Source organism: Gracilinanus agilis, chromosome 4, assembly GCF_016433145.1.
Source record: "Gracilinanus agilis isolate LMUSP501 chromosome 4, AgileGrace, whole genome shotgun sequence".
NCBI classification, from domain to species: domain Eukaryota; kingdom Metazoa; phylum Chordata; class Mammalia; order Didelphimorphia; family Didelphidae; genus Gracilinanus; species Gracilinanus agilis.
Genome location: NC_058133.1, coordinates 114,564,972 through 114,582,822, shown reverse-complemented (window position 1 = coordinate 114,582,822; position 17,851 = coordinate 114,564,972).

Sequence of the window (17,851 nt, the reverse complement as noted above, 5' to 3'; positions counted from 1 at the left end):
CCTCTACCTCTACCTCTACCTCTACCTCTACCTCTACCTCTACCTCTCCACTTCTTAAAGCTTTCCTGGTGGACTGGTTGCAACATCTGGCCTGTGTGTGAATGTAATTTGAAGTGTACCCCTTATTCTAGCAGACTCAACTCATTAGACAAGATGCTATTGAGTCATGTGACTAACATGCCTCATGGCAATTCAGCTCCTGACCAGCAGAAGTCCCATAGGTGGCAAGGTTGAAATTTAGGACTCTAGGCCTGGGATGGAAGTAAAGCCTGGCTAATTAGAGACTCTGAGAAGGTGGAAAGAGACTAGCTTTATAAGCCATAGTAGCATTTGGTTCTCTTTTTTCCCCAGGACCAGAGCTTCTTTCTTCTTTCTTCTTTCTTCTTTCTTCTTCTTTCTTCTTTCTTCTTCCTTCTTCCTTCTTCCTTCTCCTCTCCTCTCCTCTTCTCTTCCTCTCCTTGGCAGACACTTGGCATTGGGGTCTCTTTTTTCCCCCCAGGACCAGAGCTTCTCTCTCTCTTTCTTTCTTTCCTTGGCAGACACTTGCCATTATATTATCTGGGCTAGCTATCTAGCCTGCCACCACTTGTAGCTGCTTGAGGTTTGGGCCTTGGCACAATTGGGAGCTGGAAGCTGAAGAAGCACAGGAAGTCTTGGAGATCTTTTAGTTAGGATGCTTTCTCTCTCTCTCTCTCTCTCTCTCTCTCTCTCTCTCTCTCTCTCATAAGTAATTATAATTTAATATACAGTCTCCAAGAAAATTTTAATTATTACACCTGGAATCCTGGTCTTCAAGATGCTCATCCCCTGCCTGGAGGTGGTGAGAGGAAATCAAATAAAGGAACAGAGGTCTTTAGGCCCTTCCCCATTACTGCATGATGCCCTAGCAGTGAGTGAATGAATCTTTCACCCATGATCTTCTCAAGCTCCTCAGGGCATTCAGTTCAACAAATGACTTCTTCTCTATTCCACCCTTCCAACTAACAACCCCAGAAGGACTAAATACAAAATTGAAAGAGTTATTTTATCCTATGGATTTTAAAGGGTCTCAGGTATTCACACCAATGACACACACTTGGAAAACAAATCATGTCTATGGTTAAGTCATAACGAAGGGGAAAAACCTGTGAATTAGGTCACCCAGTCATACCCAGAGAGAAAAACAACTAATTTAAGGAAGTAGAAATGGATGAGAATTATATTAATTTCCATTTAAATAGTGATAGATAAGTGGTGGGCAGAAAGGACTTGACTTTTTTCTTATTTTATCCTGAGGCAGTGGTGTACAGGGTGACTGGAAGTTGCAAATTTAGGTGCTATTTGTGACATGGCCCTGTGACTCTCTTTTCCTCTATTTCCCTCTCTGTAGATAAGGTTTTATGACTGGCCATAGGGACCTATTTTCTAAGAATAAGGATTCTTATTCTTAGAAATAATTTCTTAGAAAGCACAGAATAATATGTTGTTAAAGTTAGAAAAAAAATCTCAAAAATCCACCTCTCCTCACCTTGATTTACAGACATAAAAACTCACACTCAGAAAAATGAAATTATTTTAGAGACAAGGTAGCATAGTAGAAAAAAAAAACTAGAGTTGAAGCCAGAAGACCTGGATTTGATTCTTGTTTGCATTCTTTACTAGTAGGGTGGCTGCGGGCAAGTCACTTATTCAATCCCTCTGAGCTTCAGTTTTTATAACAGTAAAATGGAGATAATAAAACTTGTCCTCAAATGCTTAAAAAATAAAACATCATAGAAATGTGAGATATTATTGGCCCACTGGCTCTTTGCTAGTTTTAGAATCCGGGACTAGTGGCTCCTAATCTAAAGCTTTTTGCATTGTATGTCTGTCTTCTCTAAGACCAGATCTCTGGAACAGTATCTAAGGCAGGGAAGGTTTTATAAAATATATCACCCCGCTATTAACTCAAAATCCCTATTCACTGCCCATATCTGAGAGGTAAATTACGGAACTTTTGATTTATGTAACCCATTATCTTCGCACAGTGGCTTCAAGGATATGCCCCATTTGTCAATTCTGCTGTTATAGAGTAGGTTCTATTTAGGACCTGAACAGGTCCTTGCTAATACTGGGAAAAGTAATATAATTAGCATAGTGCTTTACCACCCCTGCTCTAGGTAGGCTTAGCACAGTGGCAATGGGTTGGATTCAAGAAATAACCCAGCACCACCCTGTAATGAAAATAGTGTCTTTTTCCCAGCCTGAGGATCATCCTCCATCCTTGTTTTCTCTTCCTGAGCCTTCTTAAGCAAGTGGCAGTGAGATAGTTTCCTAATGAGGAATCAGAAGAGGCCAGTGATAGTTCTTTTTCTAAGTCAGGTGTTCCAATCATTGCCACTAGGGCTCAAGGTTTGTAGAAGAAGAGGGGAGAGGAGGATGCCTTTTTGGAAGGAAAGGCTGTGACAAATTCATTGTGGATTTCAGAAGATTGCAGCCCTAGCAACCTAAGGGATCAGGCAGGACATATCTCAGCTTGCAAAGACTCATTATTGTACATCTGATTGTATTTCTCCCTTGGGGGACATTGTTATTCGTCCCTAGCTACAAACGCCCAGCTACTCAGGGAAAGATGAAAGACACATAAAAAAAATCGCAGCTGATCAAGGGGATGATGAAGAGGATGCAGAAAAGAGAGATGGCTCTCTCTCTGTGGCCTCTCACCAAGACTGGTTTTTTCCCGCGTGTAGAAAGGGCATCTGCCCTGGTCCCCTGCATGATGGTGCCCACAACTCAAGGTCCTTAATATGATATCTGAAACAAAAAAGGCAAATCTGATATATGTCAAGCTCTGTCAACAGCTGATCAAATTCCATGACGGGCAGCTGGCTGGTCCATTTCCACCACTTTTCCTAACATAAAAAATGCTTTCAAGATCTCTCTCACACTAATGATCACAAACCGTGCTCTTGTGAATGATCTCGTCTGAAATGAAACAGTTCAATACACTGCAGCAGACCAATGTGGCTAAAAGTCATTTCACACACCTGACTACAATGAATCCTGAAGCCCACATACTTCACAGGCCTGATCATACAGACATTATTAGAAGAGTCTTTAAGCCAAAAGGTTCCCAGGGTTACTTGAAAATGCATTATAGAATAGCACCCCTTTTCTCTGCTTCTAATATAGGTGGGGTCAGAAGGAGATTCCGCATGGAAGAAATCAAACAGCCCACAGCCACGAAAATTTGCCCAAGGTCTTGCTAGTGTTAAATGAGAGAGCCAGACGGTGTGCTTAGCCAGAACAGTAATGCCTGCTCAGCTCCCTTCCTGAGGGACCCCTCGCATTGATTGGGCAGAGGATATGCATTGGGGGGAATCGAGCATCCCAGGCAATCGATGCAGAAACATGGCCAAGAGAAGAACGCAACAGCAACTGCTTAGCATCCATTCTTCCCCATAATTAATATTACCCAGCCACTGTCTGCTGGAAAAAAAATGCTCATTCTGGGAAACCAAGCAGCAAACCAATAAACATGGGAAAGAGCATAATAACATAGCCCTTGCAAGACAAGAAATGGAAACTCGCTTTCCACCAAGAAAAGTCAAACTATCACCAGGGACTTCCTTTAACCTCTTCCCACCATTCTCAACCCTTCCCCCTACTTCCTTCCCTCCGAGTTCCCCGTGCCCTCCCTCTCCAAATTTAGCCCATCTATTTTCCTGCACCTGAGACAAGCGTTCTCTTAATTGGTCCATTAAAAGAGGTGTTGAAATGTTACTAATTGTCAAAGGCAATTAAGTGTAGCAACATGTCACAGGTAAATTAACGAGATGCCAGGTGTTTGGGAGGGGGGAAATTGCAGGCTTTTGCGGATGGAGAAGAGGCACTAGCTTATCTGGATATTACTGCTGTTTCCGTTAGGACAGGGCATAAGGAGCATCTAGATTGCAGGGCATTGGCATCTGATTACATTTACAAAACCCATCTATCAGGCACTCTTTGCCATATGAGGCTGTTAACTCGTTGGACTCAGTGCTCCCTGGAGAGGCTGTGAGCAGAGGTGGAGTTGGGAAATTCTGAAAAGAAAAGTAAATCTCTTCCTGATGAGGTGAGCTCCTGGATCTGCCTCTGCAGGAGAGCTCAAGGGAGAAAGCATTTATTTAGCGTGGGGGCTCTTAACCATTTTTGTTTCATGAACCCCACTGGCAATCCAGTGAATCCTATAATCTCCCTCCTGGAATAATATTTTTTACAATAATTGAAGGAAATGCTAAATTTCAATTAGAGGTTAGTGAAAATAAAGATTTTGCTGTCTAAATTAATGGACTCCTTACTGGTTCAAAGATCCTAGGATAAAAATCCTTGGGATAGAAGAACCCAAGATATACATAATACCCCACCCCTTCTTGATTGTGTCCTTTCTATTACTATGATGGAAACAAGTCCCATTAGGGTCCTTGAGAATGGGGATTGTCTTTGACCTTTTAGTATCCTCAGTACTAAACACTGGCACATAGAAGGTGCTTTATAAATGTTCCTTGACTGACTGACTGAAAAGCAATGGTCAAGAGGAGAATTGACAACCTTTTCATCCTCATCCATATTTTCTTTACCTGTACTGTCAGGTGACAATTTTAAACCAAAGATCACCCCTGAATAAAGGTAATAACAAACCAGTGAAAAGATCCTGAGACTCAACAAAGGTAGAGGGAGATACTTCATAGATTTGCTACTGACCCTTTAGTTCATTAATCCATTCAACCAGTGTTTATTGAGACCTTCCCTATGTGATGGACACTTAGTGGAATATATATAGGGAAAAGAATCACAGAATCATAGATTTAGATTTGGCAGGGCCCTTAGAGGTCACCTAATCTAAAGTTCTCATTTTATAGATGAGAAAAATGAGTTCCAGAGTGTTAGAAGGTCTTGAGAATTATTCTGAGGATTTTGAATTTTTATCCAAATAAGAGTGAGAACCCTGGAAGTATTTAACAAGAATAGTGCTGGCTCTACTTTCCTAGGACTAGGCTTCCTATATCTTCTATAAGGTTCTTAAGTACTCTTAGAAATTAAGGGATATCTCTTTTTTTGCTGCCATTTGTTTGATCATTCATTAAATTCCCAGGTCAATTTTGGGGGGATACTGATTAGTATGCCAGTTTCATTAACCAGTTAACATTGATTAGCTTTTATAAAGGGATATTTACTTCAAAGACATAGCAAGAACAAATATATTAAAATTTCCCTCCTGTATCTTAGGATGCATAACCCCCACCCACTCACCCACACACACCTTAAACCATTTCCATTTGGTAAGGGAGTGATTAGGCTCAAAACTTAGCTCAATTAGAAATGGGCCTGTTCATAGCTGCCAGAAAGGTTTCATGCCTAATGATGACTTTTATGGACGTAATTTCCTTCTGTACTCTATCTTGGATGATGTCAAGAATTAAAAAGAGTATGTATGGGGGAACCTGGTTGGATCCCACACCTATCTCAGTTCCTACTGTTCCCACCATGATCTTAATTAAAAGCGGCATTGCTCATTGTTGCCAAGGGATTGGCATCCAGTTCTACTTCCAAAGATTGTTCCTGCTTCTTTCTTAGAGTGCTATTTCCTCATTTTTTTTCCTTTTGGAGCCCCTAGGAACTTTCTCTAAGGCTAAGCTTAGGTGCCACCTCCAACAAGAGACCTTAACTTTGTTAAAGCGACCTTCCCCTGATAAAACAACTTACATTATTTTTTAATAGTACCATCATATATACCTGTGAGAGATATTATAGATTACCTATTCTAGCTTCTTTGTTGTATGAATTAGGAAACAGTTCGTTGGGCAGATAGATTAATTAATTTAAGGCATACAAGTAATAAGGAGGAGAGGCAGGACTTGAGTTGTTTCCGTGACTACAAATTCATCACTGGTTCCATTGCATCTTATTGTCTTAGTCAACCTAGTCAGTCAACTAACATTCAGTAAACTCTCACTATGTACCAGAAACTCCTAAACTTTGGGGGAAACAGGAAAGGAAAACAGAAACAAATAAAAAGAGTCCCTGTTTTTAAGGACCTCACATTACAATGGGGGACACAATATGGAAACAAGTATATGCGAATAAGATGTATATAGGATAAATTAGGGGTAGTCTTGGAATGAAGGTATTAAGATGAAGGAAGACCAGCTAAGGCTTATAAGTTGAGGATAGGATTTTAACTTGGACTTTTCAGGGAAGCCATGAGTCAGAGATGGGGAGGGAGAGAGTTCTAGACATGGGGACAGTTAGTGAAAACACTACTTATCTGTGGAAAAAAATTCTCTCCCCAATAGAAAGTAAGCCTTGATGGTGTCAGGAATTATTTTAGTTTTTTGTCTATTCATCTCCAGTACCTAACATAATGCTCGGCAAACAGTAGCCATTTGAAACTGCTTGTCAAATAGAACTGAATTGAGCTAATCAAGGTTGCAGATAAAATTCTTAGAATAAGTAAAACTAAAATTCAGGCCTTCTGATTCATGGCCCAATATTCTTTCCCCATGTGACCTTGAAAAGGATCCAATGAAGAAAAATGAAATTGACTAGATGTTGAATATATGGGAAAAGTTCCCTGGCAGGGTGAGTTTTTAATGTTGAACTGAACCAGTCGTAGAGACCATAATAACCTACAAGTTTTCTGATTTTATTAAATCCCAGGTAGGGGAATGGGAACAGGACTATTTAGAGTGTAGAACTGCTTCTAAATCACCCACTGAAACATTTTCTGGAATGTTCAGGTTCAATCTGGGTGATTAACTGTTTGATTCCATGTCAGACTTTGACAAGATTCCCTTCCTTCTTTCACCCACCTCTCTGTATGTCTCATGTAATTAAGAGATGGGGCTGAGTTCTTGTCATCCAACATTAAGGACTAGTCACAGATAGTTTCATAACATCTGCTTCTTGCAACCTTCTAATTATCCTTAAAAATGTGGCAGAGGGGCCTGACAGTTTATCCAGCATAGAGAATATGCATACAAAACAGAATATTTTGCTGTTAGACTCACATTAATGGTATAAACCATGTGCCTTCTAACCTGTTATTTTCTAAGCAGCTATAGTCTGTGTTCAAATTAGAGTTAGATGTGTATCAAATTAGAGGATTGCTCCATTTTTCAGAAACATCTTTCCCAAAAGATAATGAATGAATATAAGAAATGTAATGTAGGTGATACCTTCCAAGTAATATTTTTGTAAAGGTAATGTGGATCATACCCTTTCCCAGACCCCGTGTTATCTCTGAACTGCATCTCACAGAAGACTGTACAAATTTCACGGTATAATATTATAGAGCACTTTCTTAGACAGGTTAAGTGGGCTTCTAACATGTATAGTTTAAGGAGAAAACAGCTTTATGATGCTAGTACAGTTGAGGTATAGATAGTGTTGCATGTTGGAGGAAGATGGGAAAGAATATCAGCTATCCACTGGTGGCCAGGAGTGGGATGAAATAGGGTTGTGTGTGTGTGTGTGTGTGTGTGTGTGTGTGTGTGTGTGTGTGTATGTATGTGTGTGTGTGTGTGTGTGTGTGTGTGTGTGTGTGTTTATGTGGAAGGTCCTGAGAATAGTTGGCTATAGGCAGCAAAAAGATGAAGTGAAAGAAAACTAGGGGTGCTGGGAAATAGTATAGTAACTGAAAGTCCAAGTGAGTGGCACATGGAGAAATACCAGTGGCTAATAGGTTGTGTACCTCAATAAACTTCATGGGAAAATGTCAATACTTACTAGTCTGTTTATCCTAGATTTCTAAACCAATGATGATTCATTCAATATTTATCACTCAATCAAGATTCTGGATGCTGCTGTCTATAGATCACCAGGACACTTTCTTTCTTTACTTCTTTAATGAATTCTTGCTAGGCTGGCTCACAGAGTTTTCTCTCCTTTCCAATTCTTTCCTTAATACTAGAGGATTTCATCATACATGCTGTTATGCCCTCAAAAATCTCAACTTCCCAATTCCTTAGCTTACTCATTTCCTACTACCTAATCTTCTACCCACCACAACTACATTCAAGATAGACCCTTGATCTTGCCATTACTCACAAGTATTCAACTTCTATATTCATAAACAATGAAATTCTTTTATCTGATGAGAATTTGTTTTCATTCAAGTTTTCCCTCTGCCTAAGGCTCCAAACCCAATATTCTCTATCCTTACTATAACCTCCAGTCTTTTCTACTCTTCAGTTCTCAACACCATTATCCCTGGTTTGGCTATACTTTTTTCCCTTTCTCATCCAGATTTACTGTTGAACTAGTTCAATTCTATACCACCCACTTCCCCAGAGACCCTTACCTCTTTATCCTTTTGAAGATCCTGCCCTATCAAACTTGATCCTTGGATACTCCCATTTTCCATTGCCTTCATTCATACTTATGTCATTGAATGAAGCTGGAGAAAATCAGGAAACAGGGCTGACTGATTCGCTACAAATTTCTGTTATTTAAATAATGTTTATTATGCTATGTTATATTATGTCCTATTATGTTATGTCATGTCATATCATGTCACCACACGTCATCATGTCATGTTATACTATATGAGATTACTAAGTGATGGTAGTAAAGAGATAGCCCGACAATTGGAATGGGGATCAAAGGACAATTTAACTTTTCCACTATGACCAGTGAGTCTGGGTGAATGGATGAAAATGTCACTAGAGCTGGAAAGTGAGGCCAAGAAGGCTGGGTGGTCAGTTTTTAGTTTATTCAGATGAATATTTAATTAGATGAACAAATTTTTGCCAAGAGAAACAAATATCAAGGCTATTCTGATGGCAAATAAGTAATTGGTTATTATAATCTTGAAACAAACGTGAAATTAGAATACAAGACCACTGATTGAGACAACAATGAAAAATATGGACGACTAAGAGCACCTAAGGACAGCTAGGTGGTGCACTGGACAGAGGGTGGGCCTGGAGTCATTCAAATCCACCCTCAGATACTTATTTGCTATGTGACACTGGACAAGTCACGTAACCCTGTTTGCTTCCATTTTCTCATCTGTAAAAATGATCTAGAGAAGGAAATGACAAATTACTCCAATATCTTTGCCAAGAAAACCCAATAAGGGGTCATGAAGAGTCAGACATGACTGTAACAATTGAACAATAACAAAAAAAGTACCTGACATAATGAAGACATTTGAGTTAATGGAAATAGTAGCAAGGGAAGGAAGATCCAGAATGCCTCTCATCCCTGTTTCATTGTTAACCACCTCTATGCAATTTTTTGACAAGTCCCTTATTGTCTTGGTTTCTATTTGTGTAAAGTTGGTGTGCACATTCTGTTTACTTTACTGGGTAATTTTAGGCTAGAATATAATAAAGAAAAGGATTAATATTATTCCTATTGTGAAACTTAGCAGGACTCTTTGGGAGGCAATCCTTTTTTCGGGCATGACCACAAATTCGATTGCATATTAAAATTACACCAGTAATAGCCTAGAGATCATCCTCAGGGGTATCTCATGCTAGCTGAATGTCTTGAGTCTTCCTATTGAAGTTAAGGGATGGATTTACTGAAAGATGAATGCTGTTTCATAACAGGGAGACCAAGATTGGAGTGATTTTTGGACTCAAGGCATTCAACAAGTTGAAGTTGAGTGATATGGGTAACAGGACTGTGAGACTTATATCCCACATTACAGTGGGAAAACCCAAAGTTGGTCCAGAAGGATGACTGGGAGAATAGCTACAGGAAACATGTCTGTGACTGTTAGAGCAACCTCCACAAAGTAGTGGACAGTTATGATTCTTTCTTGTATAGAGTGTTAGCATTCATGTGGGGTAGCTGGGGCTAAGTACTGTCGTTCAAAGAGGTGTACTTCTTAGATATTCCCTACCCCTGTGGATCATTCTTCCTTTTCCAACCCGGAGGCAGTACACCCTTGCAGATTTAGTATCAGAACCCTTCAGGATGAAATAATAATAATAATAAATAATAATAATAGATAATAATAAATGTGGGTAGCATTTTAAGGTTTATAAAGTGCTTTACATATGTTAACTCATTTGTTCCTCATAACAAACTTGTGAGGTAGATGCTATTATCCCTATTCAGATGAGGAAACTGAGGCAGAGGTTAGATGTCTTGCTTAGGATCATTTGTTACTGTTGTTTAGTACAACTCTCAGGATCCCTTTGGGGATTTTCTTGGCAAAAATACTGGATGTTTGCCATGTCCTTCTCCAGCTCATTTTCCAGATGAGGAAACTGAGGCAAACAGGATTAAATGAATTGCCCAGGATTACATGGCTAGTAAGTATCTGAGACCTGATTTGAACTCAGGTCTTTCTGACTCCCAGTTTGACATTCTATCTACTGCCCCCACCTAACTGCCTTGCTCAGGGTCACACAACTGGTAAGTATCTGAGTACCCAGATGGATGAAGAGCAACCATTTTTACTTAATCAATATTGGTCTCCTGAGGAGTCAGAACCAGCTCCTGGGTGAAGAGAGAAGGTTTTATTCTATGATGGTGATGTTGTGGTATTTATAGACATAAGCAAACAGTTTAGTCTAAAACACTTTAGCACTTGTCAGACCAAGATAGCTGGGAGGGTGTAATAGTTATAGGTGAGATGAATGTCCTTCCACCTTTCATACTTCAGTGAGCAGTTAGCTTGAGTTAAAGGAGCCTCATTTTAGAGAATCTCTCTACTCAGGTATAATATTCTCCATCAGATCATCCTACCTGGTGACAGGAGATGGAACTCAGTTGTGGAGGATATGATCATATTCCCTCTTTGATGGAGTTCTTGTGTTCTGGCTTCTAGCTGTACAGAGTCAGCGTTGTTTGGTCAGACTGAATCCCTTCCCCCAGAGAGAGGAGGGAGGTAACATATAGACAGAAACAGTTAAAGTGGTTGATGAGTCCATTAAGTGAGCCCCTGATACCAAAGGAATTCTACTAAGCCCTTTGTTTATCCTTATCTGACCTACTCTTGATTAGTGTCTTCTAAGGTGCCTATTTCTTTTAGACTATGGATTGGTGTACTTCTAAATATCCAGGTTTTTTTTACTACCTCAGTGTTATGAGAATTTTTTATTTCCTTTTGTTATTCAGGGCTCAGGGACATTCCTCTTGCAAATCTGGGTAACTAAAAGTCTGTCTTAATATTAACCTTACCTGACCAAACTTGTCCCATGGGATGGGAAAATTTACTCAGAGCCTTAAACATTCCTTAGATAAGAAGCCAGAGGAAGAATTTCAACTGTTCCTGACTCCTTGGAGACATGTAAATCCTCCTTTTCAATCAGTCTATTGGTGAATATTCTAAATGCAGTTTAATTTGTAACTAGACTTAGTTTACCTATTCAGTTTGTTTCATGAGGTTTGTTTCCTTAGGGGTTGTATGATATTACAACTCTTTAACTAAGTTCGTTCAACTTTTATGGCATTGAAGTCAGTGTGGGATTATGGATCTATCTTCTCTTTAACTTTTATGACCTAAGAGGAATGTACAAGATTGCAATATGTAAAAGAATTATTTCTCTGTCACTCAGATGTAATTTTGCCTATAAAAGGGCTTGTGAGACTCCTAATGGTTGTTCAGATTTTCTCTGAGGCCTGAACCTATGCTTCAGCATAATAATAAAACTTAGGTTTTTTGCCTCTATAATTTTTGCATTGTAGTTAATATATAATTGGCACAGTTATTCACCATGTGAACTCGGAGAGATATTTCTCCCATAATATTAGTATAAAAACACAGAGCACACCTCCTTAAAGCTACTTTCATCCAGACTGCAGTTCTTGGTAAGATTAATTCCCAGCTGCTTCATGTCTTCAACCCAGAAATATCAGCAAGATCCAGATAATGGCAAAAGTGTCAGGGAACATGCACCCTCAATATCTTTTGTCCAAAAGGTCACTTTGTATATTTTTCAATAAACCTCCTGATTGAATCAACTGAATTGTAGAGCTCTGTTCCTTGAAATCAGGTGCTGAACTGAAGGTCAATCATGGACTCCATTTAGGCATCCAAAGTGTGGGCAGGTGTGCTAGTGAGCTACTCACCATCTCTGGAGGTTCAGCAGCCAGGGATGCCTATGCTAAGATTGAGGGAAAAAAGGAGGAAGTCCCAGAAGACCACAGGTGTTTCAAGACTCCTGGAAATTTGCTCAGCTGTTCACAACTTCACTCCTACATATCTCACAGCCAAACTCAAAAGAAATAGATTTGAGTTTGTAAACCTAGCTAAAATACTTTCTCCTTTTCTTTAAAACAAATTAGAGTGGAGCCTTATGGATGGCCCCAATTGTGTTCCATCTGCTCCATACTACTGTGTAAGCAAGTCTTGTTATATGTTTATGCCTTGTGGGATATGAGGGTTTTGATAAGTTTGGGGGAATTTCTCTCCTCTTTAGCTCATAAACTCTACCCAAAGGACACATACGACACTATATGACATAACGGGTCATCACTAAGTCCCTTTGTAAGTGCAAGTTCACAAAACTAAGTGAAAAATGTTTTTGGTGAGTTGAGGAAAGTAAAATAGAACTTATATTTGCAAACATGGCAAATATAGAAATCCTTCAGTAAGTGTTATTTTCTTAAAAATCTTGATAGATCCTCAAACCCTAACAGTCACATACTAGGTAGGGTTCCCAGAAGATGCCACTACTTGCAGGCATTCAGAGTTGCGACCATTATAGTTCTGCGCAATTCCTGGGTTACAGTTCTGTAGTTTCTCCAAGCTGTTCTAAAGAGAAGAGGAACCATAGCCTTTTGCCACAGAAAATCTTTTCTGCCGGGGACTTTGTCCACCCCTATTGCAGAGGAAGAACATGTCAGAGTATCCCCATCTTAGTGGGAGATAAGAGTTAGTTCAGCACAATGAAGCTGTAGAGATGAAAATTAATATACAAGAACTAAGTATTATATTTTATAAAGTTTTATTAATAATAAACTAACATAAAAAACTCGAGTGAAAAGGTGCTAAACTAACTTCAGTTGCGCTCATGAAGAAGGAGAGAGGGAGGAGCTACTGAGCTTATAAAACAATAACATGACCATGCAAACGTGGAGCTACAGGAGAGATTAAAGGGAATTTTGAGAAATACTAAGGGACTTCTGGGGGATGAAGTCCAAGGTTCAAAATCTCCATTTATACATTTACAACAGAGACCTTTTCTTTGGCGTGCCTTCCTTGTACTAGAGTTTTTGTCCAGTTCTGGCCTTATTTACCTTTGCCAGGGAAATTAGGGATCATCACTTCTTCTCTTACCGCCAAGTATGACTCAATCATTGATACCAGATTCTGACATGAAGACTTCACAACCTGATAATTTTTCTTCTTAAGACACCTGGGCCACCCCTCCAAATGGGTTCAATTAATGGCACAATAGTGATTCTCTGGCCTCCACCGCCTATAGGTTAGGTATCTTACATTCCACCTCTTCCTTAAGATTCTCTGTTATCCTTAAGGGATGTGGGGTATCTCTCATCTCCACCACTGGCTCAAGTTCTCATAATTATATCTCTCTAATTATAGGAGTCCCCAAACCCCAGTTCCATTTAACTGCTTAATAGTTAGATTAGTATTTTTTAACTAATGATTTTTTTGCTTCAAATGTATAGCAAGAACAAATAGCCAAACATTATCCCTGACTCAGCACTTTTTGGTTCAGAGGTTGACTCCATTCCAATAAAATATATCAAATAAAATATATCTTACTGAGTTATAAGCCCTACTTCTACACCCTAGCTCCCTGGTTTCTCAGGGATTCCCTGTTGGGCTGGCAGCAACATCCTTTCAGGATTCTTGGCTCCAATGTCATCATGGATCCTGGGTCTAGAAATTCTGCTCCTGTACTTAGAACTGAAAAGAACAAACAAATGGGACCAATACCCCAATACCCTGCTTCTTGGGGCCACGGGGATTAAAGGGAGATGGAGGATGGCCATTCCCTTTTCCCAGCTAAGTGCATGATGTCCATTCAGTGAGTGAACAAGACCTTCATCCCTGGATACAACTGGAAAGACTATCTCAGTCTTTTATTTTTGAAGGCACAGTCAGTTCTGGCTATTTAGCCAATGGGAAGAATTGCTCTCCCATGTAGTGGGCCAGCATAGTATGTTTTCTCCCAGAAACAGGTCTTAGTGTCTCCTGGATGCCTCTATTTTAAAAAACCTGGACATGTGATAAAGCCCTGCTACTCTGATCTAGAAAATTTGACTGTATACCCCATCTTCTCATCAACTGGCTTAAATTCCAGATGAATGACCACAGAATCTCTCTGGTACAGCTGGGTGGGATTTTTTTGGGTGGTGGTAGAGCCATGCACTTTCCCTCCAACCATCCCTGAGCAACATGAATACTCCTAAAGAGAGACTTGGACAACTTCTCATTGCATATCTGGGCATAAGCTTTCTGAGTTCAGAGTTAGCACAAATTAGAATTGCCTGTGCTCCTTCTGTTTTGGACTGTTTTGGACACCCACTGATTTGCTTTTTCTCTCCTGTATGGGTGTTTTTTTTTACTAGTACTTTGCTCTGTCAGGCACTGAACAACTATAAACTTTTCATCCATTTATTTTTACCTGCTCCTCCAATCTGGTTCAGCATTAGGAGAGAGCAAAACAAAGTATCCTTCATCCTGCATAAATATTTTTTTGTCATGCCAGACCTGAGGGTGGGTGGCACTGAGCCAAGATATCCAATGGGGCTTCTCCTTCAGTACTCCGGCCAAAGCCAATTTCACACAATTCTCCTCCAAGGCAGAGTCTGCAGTTTGCCTAAACTCCATCTTGGCTAGGGAGACTCTGCCCAGTAGGAAATCAGGGCTCTGAAGCTGAGATCATTAAAAAGTCCCCATCAGCAAATATTTGTTTGTGCACAGAGCTGTTACAACAATGTGATCCCTTCTCCCCCCAAACCTTATAAAGGTTTTATGGTTTATAGAATTATTTTCTTTGCATTTACGATTAAAGCAAGTGGAGGAGAATAATTCTGCAAGCACTTGTCATCTAGATTTGAACGCAGTTCTTCTGATCCAAGTCTACTGTTTTTTTCAATGCTGCCTAAAATTCACCTAGCCTTCCAAGACTAATACAAATGAGGCTTTTTCCATGAAGGCTTCCCTCAGTGCCCTAGGGTAATCCACCTTCCTCTTGTACTCTGAAGTTTTTCAGCACTTGCAGCCTATGCATCTAAGTTTATGCTTCTTAGAGCCATAAGTAGGAATTTTGGGATGAATCTGAGTAGGAGTAGAGGAAAAACTGCAGTATTAACACTGGCATGGGGGAGAGGGGTATCAATCACAGATACAGTTGTGTGAGGAGGGGTTGGCAAGCCTGTCTCTGGGAAAGACAGGCTTATCCTCATGGAGAGGGAAGTCGAGATTCTAGGAGAGAGAGAAGCAATTCTCTCTCTGGGTTAATGGGGTTAAGTGACTTGACCAGGGTCACACAGCTAGGAAGTATCGGAGGTTAGATTTGAACCCAGGAAGGACCTCCCATCTCTAGGTCTGACCCTCAATCTACTGAGCTACCTAGCTGCCCTCTTTACTGTGTGATCTTGAGCAAGTCACTCCTTTCCCAGTCTTAGTTTCTTCCTTTGTAAAGGCATTAAATTTCCTTTTCAGCCATAAATCCTGTGTTCCTGAAAAGAGGTTCATTTCTAATATTTATATCATTTATAGATGTCTTCTATCTTTCTTCCTGTTTCCTTTTTCTACTTTTAAGGGTAAGCAGGGTGAAGTGACTTGTCTTGAGTCATACAGCTAGTAAGTGTCTCAGACTGGATTTGAACGTAGGAAGATGGGTCTTCCTGACTTCTGGCCCAGTACTCTATCCACTGTGCCACCCAGCTTTCCCCTTCTTAAATCCTTTTCAGCAGAGATGTCAAACACATGGCCCACAGGTACATTAAGATCTTCAAAACTCTCAAGTGTGGCCTGAAGCAGATTAAAATGCAATTAGTTAATATTTAACAAAATAAGTAGAAATATAATAAAACAATGATAATGTTAATGTATGGTTTTCTAAGTCAATATATTCCCTTGAGATCATTTTGTATGGCTTAATTGCCCTTGTTTTTATTTAAGTTTGGTATCACTATCTTAATAAAAATAAAATAAAATAGGGGCAACTAAACCATACATAGGGTTTATTTGAATTTGATATCACTGTTTGGGGCAGCTAGCTTAAACTTGGCCATAGAAAGTTACTAGCTCTGTGACTGTGGGCAAATTATTTAACTTTGTGGCCTCAGTTTCTTCATCTGTAAAATGAGCTGGAGAAGGAAATGGCAAGCCGGTTCAGTATCTTTGCCAAGAAAATCCCAAATGGAGTAACAAAGAGTTGGACACAACTGAAAAATGACTGAACAACAAACTGCTTTATAGCACCAGGAATATTGTTAGAAATTCATTAGTAAGATCTCAGGAAAGTATAAAATGATGACTTATTGGAAAGAGATGGTGCAGACAACGGCTGATCTTGCCAGAATTTTATTAGAACTAAGGACAAACAAGTAAAGGACACAATCATAGCTGACATTTGTATAACATTTTCAAATTTCATCTTATTTGATCTTGGCAAAAGGAACATTAAAAAGTGGCAAATATTAGGTAGCAAATGTTGTTATCCTCATTTTGCAGATTAGGAAGCTAAGCCTCAGAGAGGAAGAGTAACTGCCTACACGCAAGTCCTCTTTCCTTTGTGCAACTGCATGTTGTTTTGAGCAAAACCCTCATTCAAGAACAGAATAGAATCTATCAAACACTTTGGGATGTCACAAATTCTATGAGTGACACAGAAGCTCATCACAAGGTCATTTTAGATAGGAAATTTAACTAGTGCATTTAAAATAGGATTCAGTTTACCAGACATTTTTAGAAATAAATTTTTCATATGAAGCAAGATATTTTATATATAGGGTAATTTTTTAGGATTTGTAACTTTTCCTACATGAGCATACCCTTAATGATGTCCTACTACCTACAAACATGCCCATATTTCCTCAATTTTTAAACAAACAAAATAATTCCTTTGTTTTCTTCTTTTCTGTTAACTATCATCTATATTTTTTCTTCCTCTTGAAGCTAAAATCCTTGAGAAAGCCATCTTCACTAGAAGCCTCCATCTTCTCTCTTATCACTTTCTTCTAAATCCAGTACTTCTAGCCTCATCACTCAGCTGAAATTGCTCTTTCCAATGTTACCAATGATTTCTTAATGGCCAAATCTAATGGTCTTTTCTCAGTCCTCATCCTTCTTGACCTGTCTGCAGCATTTGACACTATTGATCACTTTCTCCTCCTGAATACTTTCTTCTCTCTCCGTTTTTGTAACTCTGCCCTCTTCTGATTTTCCTTTCTGTCTGATTGTTCCTTCTAATTCTCCTTTGCTGGAACTTCTGATTAAACCCAATAATTGGGGGCATCCTCCAAGGTTCTGTTCTGGGTGCCCTTTCCTCTCTAGATTATCTCTCTTGATAATCTCATCAACTCCCATGTGTTTTGTTATCTTCTCTATGCAGATGATCATGAAAATATATATATATATATATATATATATTTATATATACACACACACACACACATACATATGGATATACAGAGCTAGTCTCTTTCCTGAACTCCAGTCCTGCTGACTGCTTTTTGAATATTTTGAATTGGAGTTTATAGGCATCTCAATCTCATGTTAAAAATAGAACTCATTATTTCCCCCCTTGTTATCCTATCTTATTCCTTATAGTCAAGGGCATTGTCGTTTTCCCATTTACCCAGGCTTGCAACCTTGGCGTCTCCATCTAGCCTTCATTCCTACCCATCTAGCTAATCTTTTGTCAAATCTTATCTTTTTGACCATCACAGAATTTCTCATATGTTTTCCTGT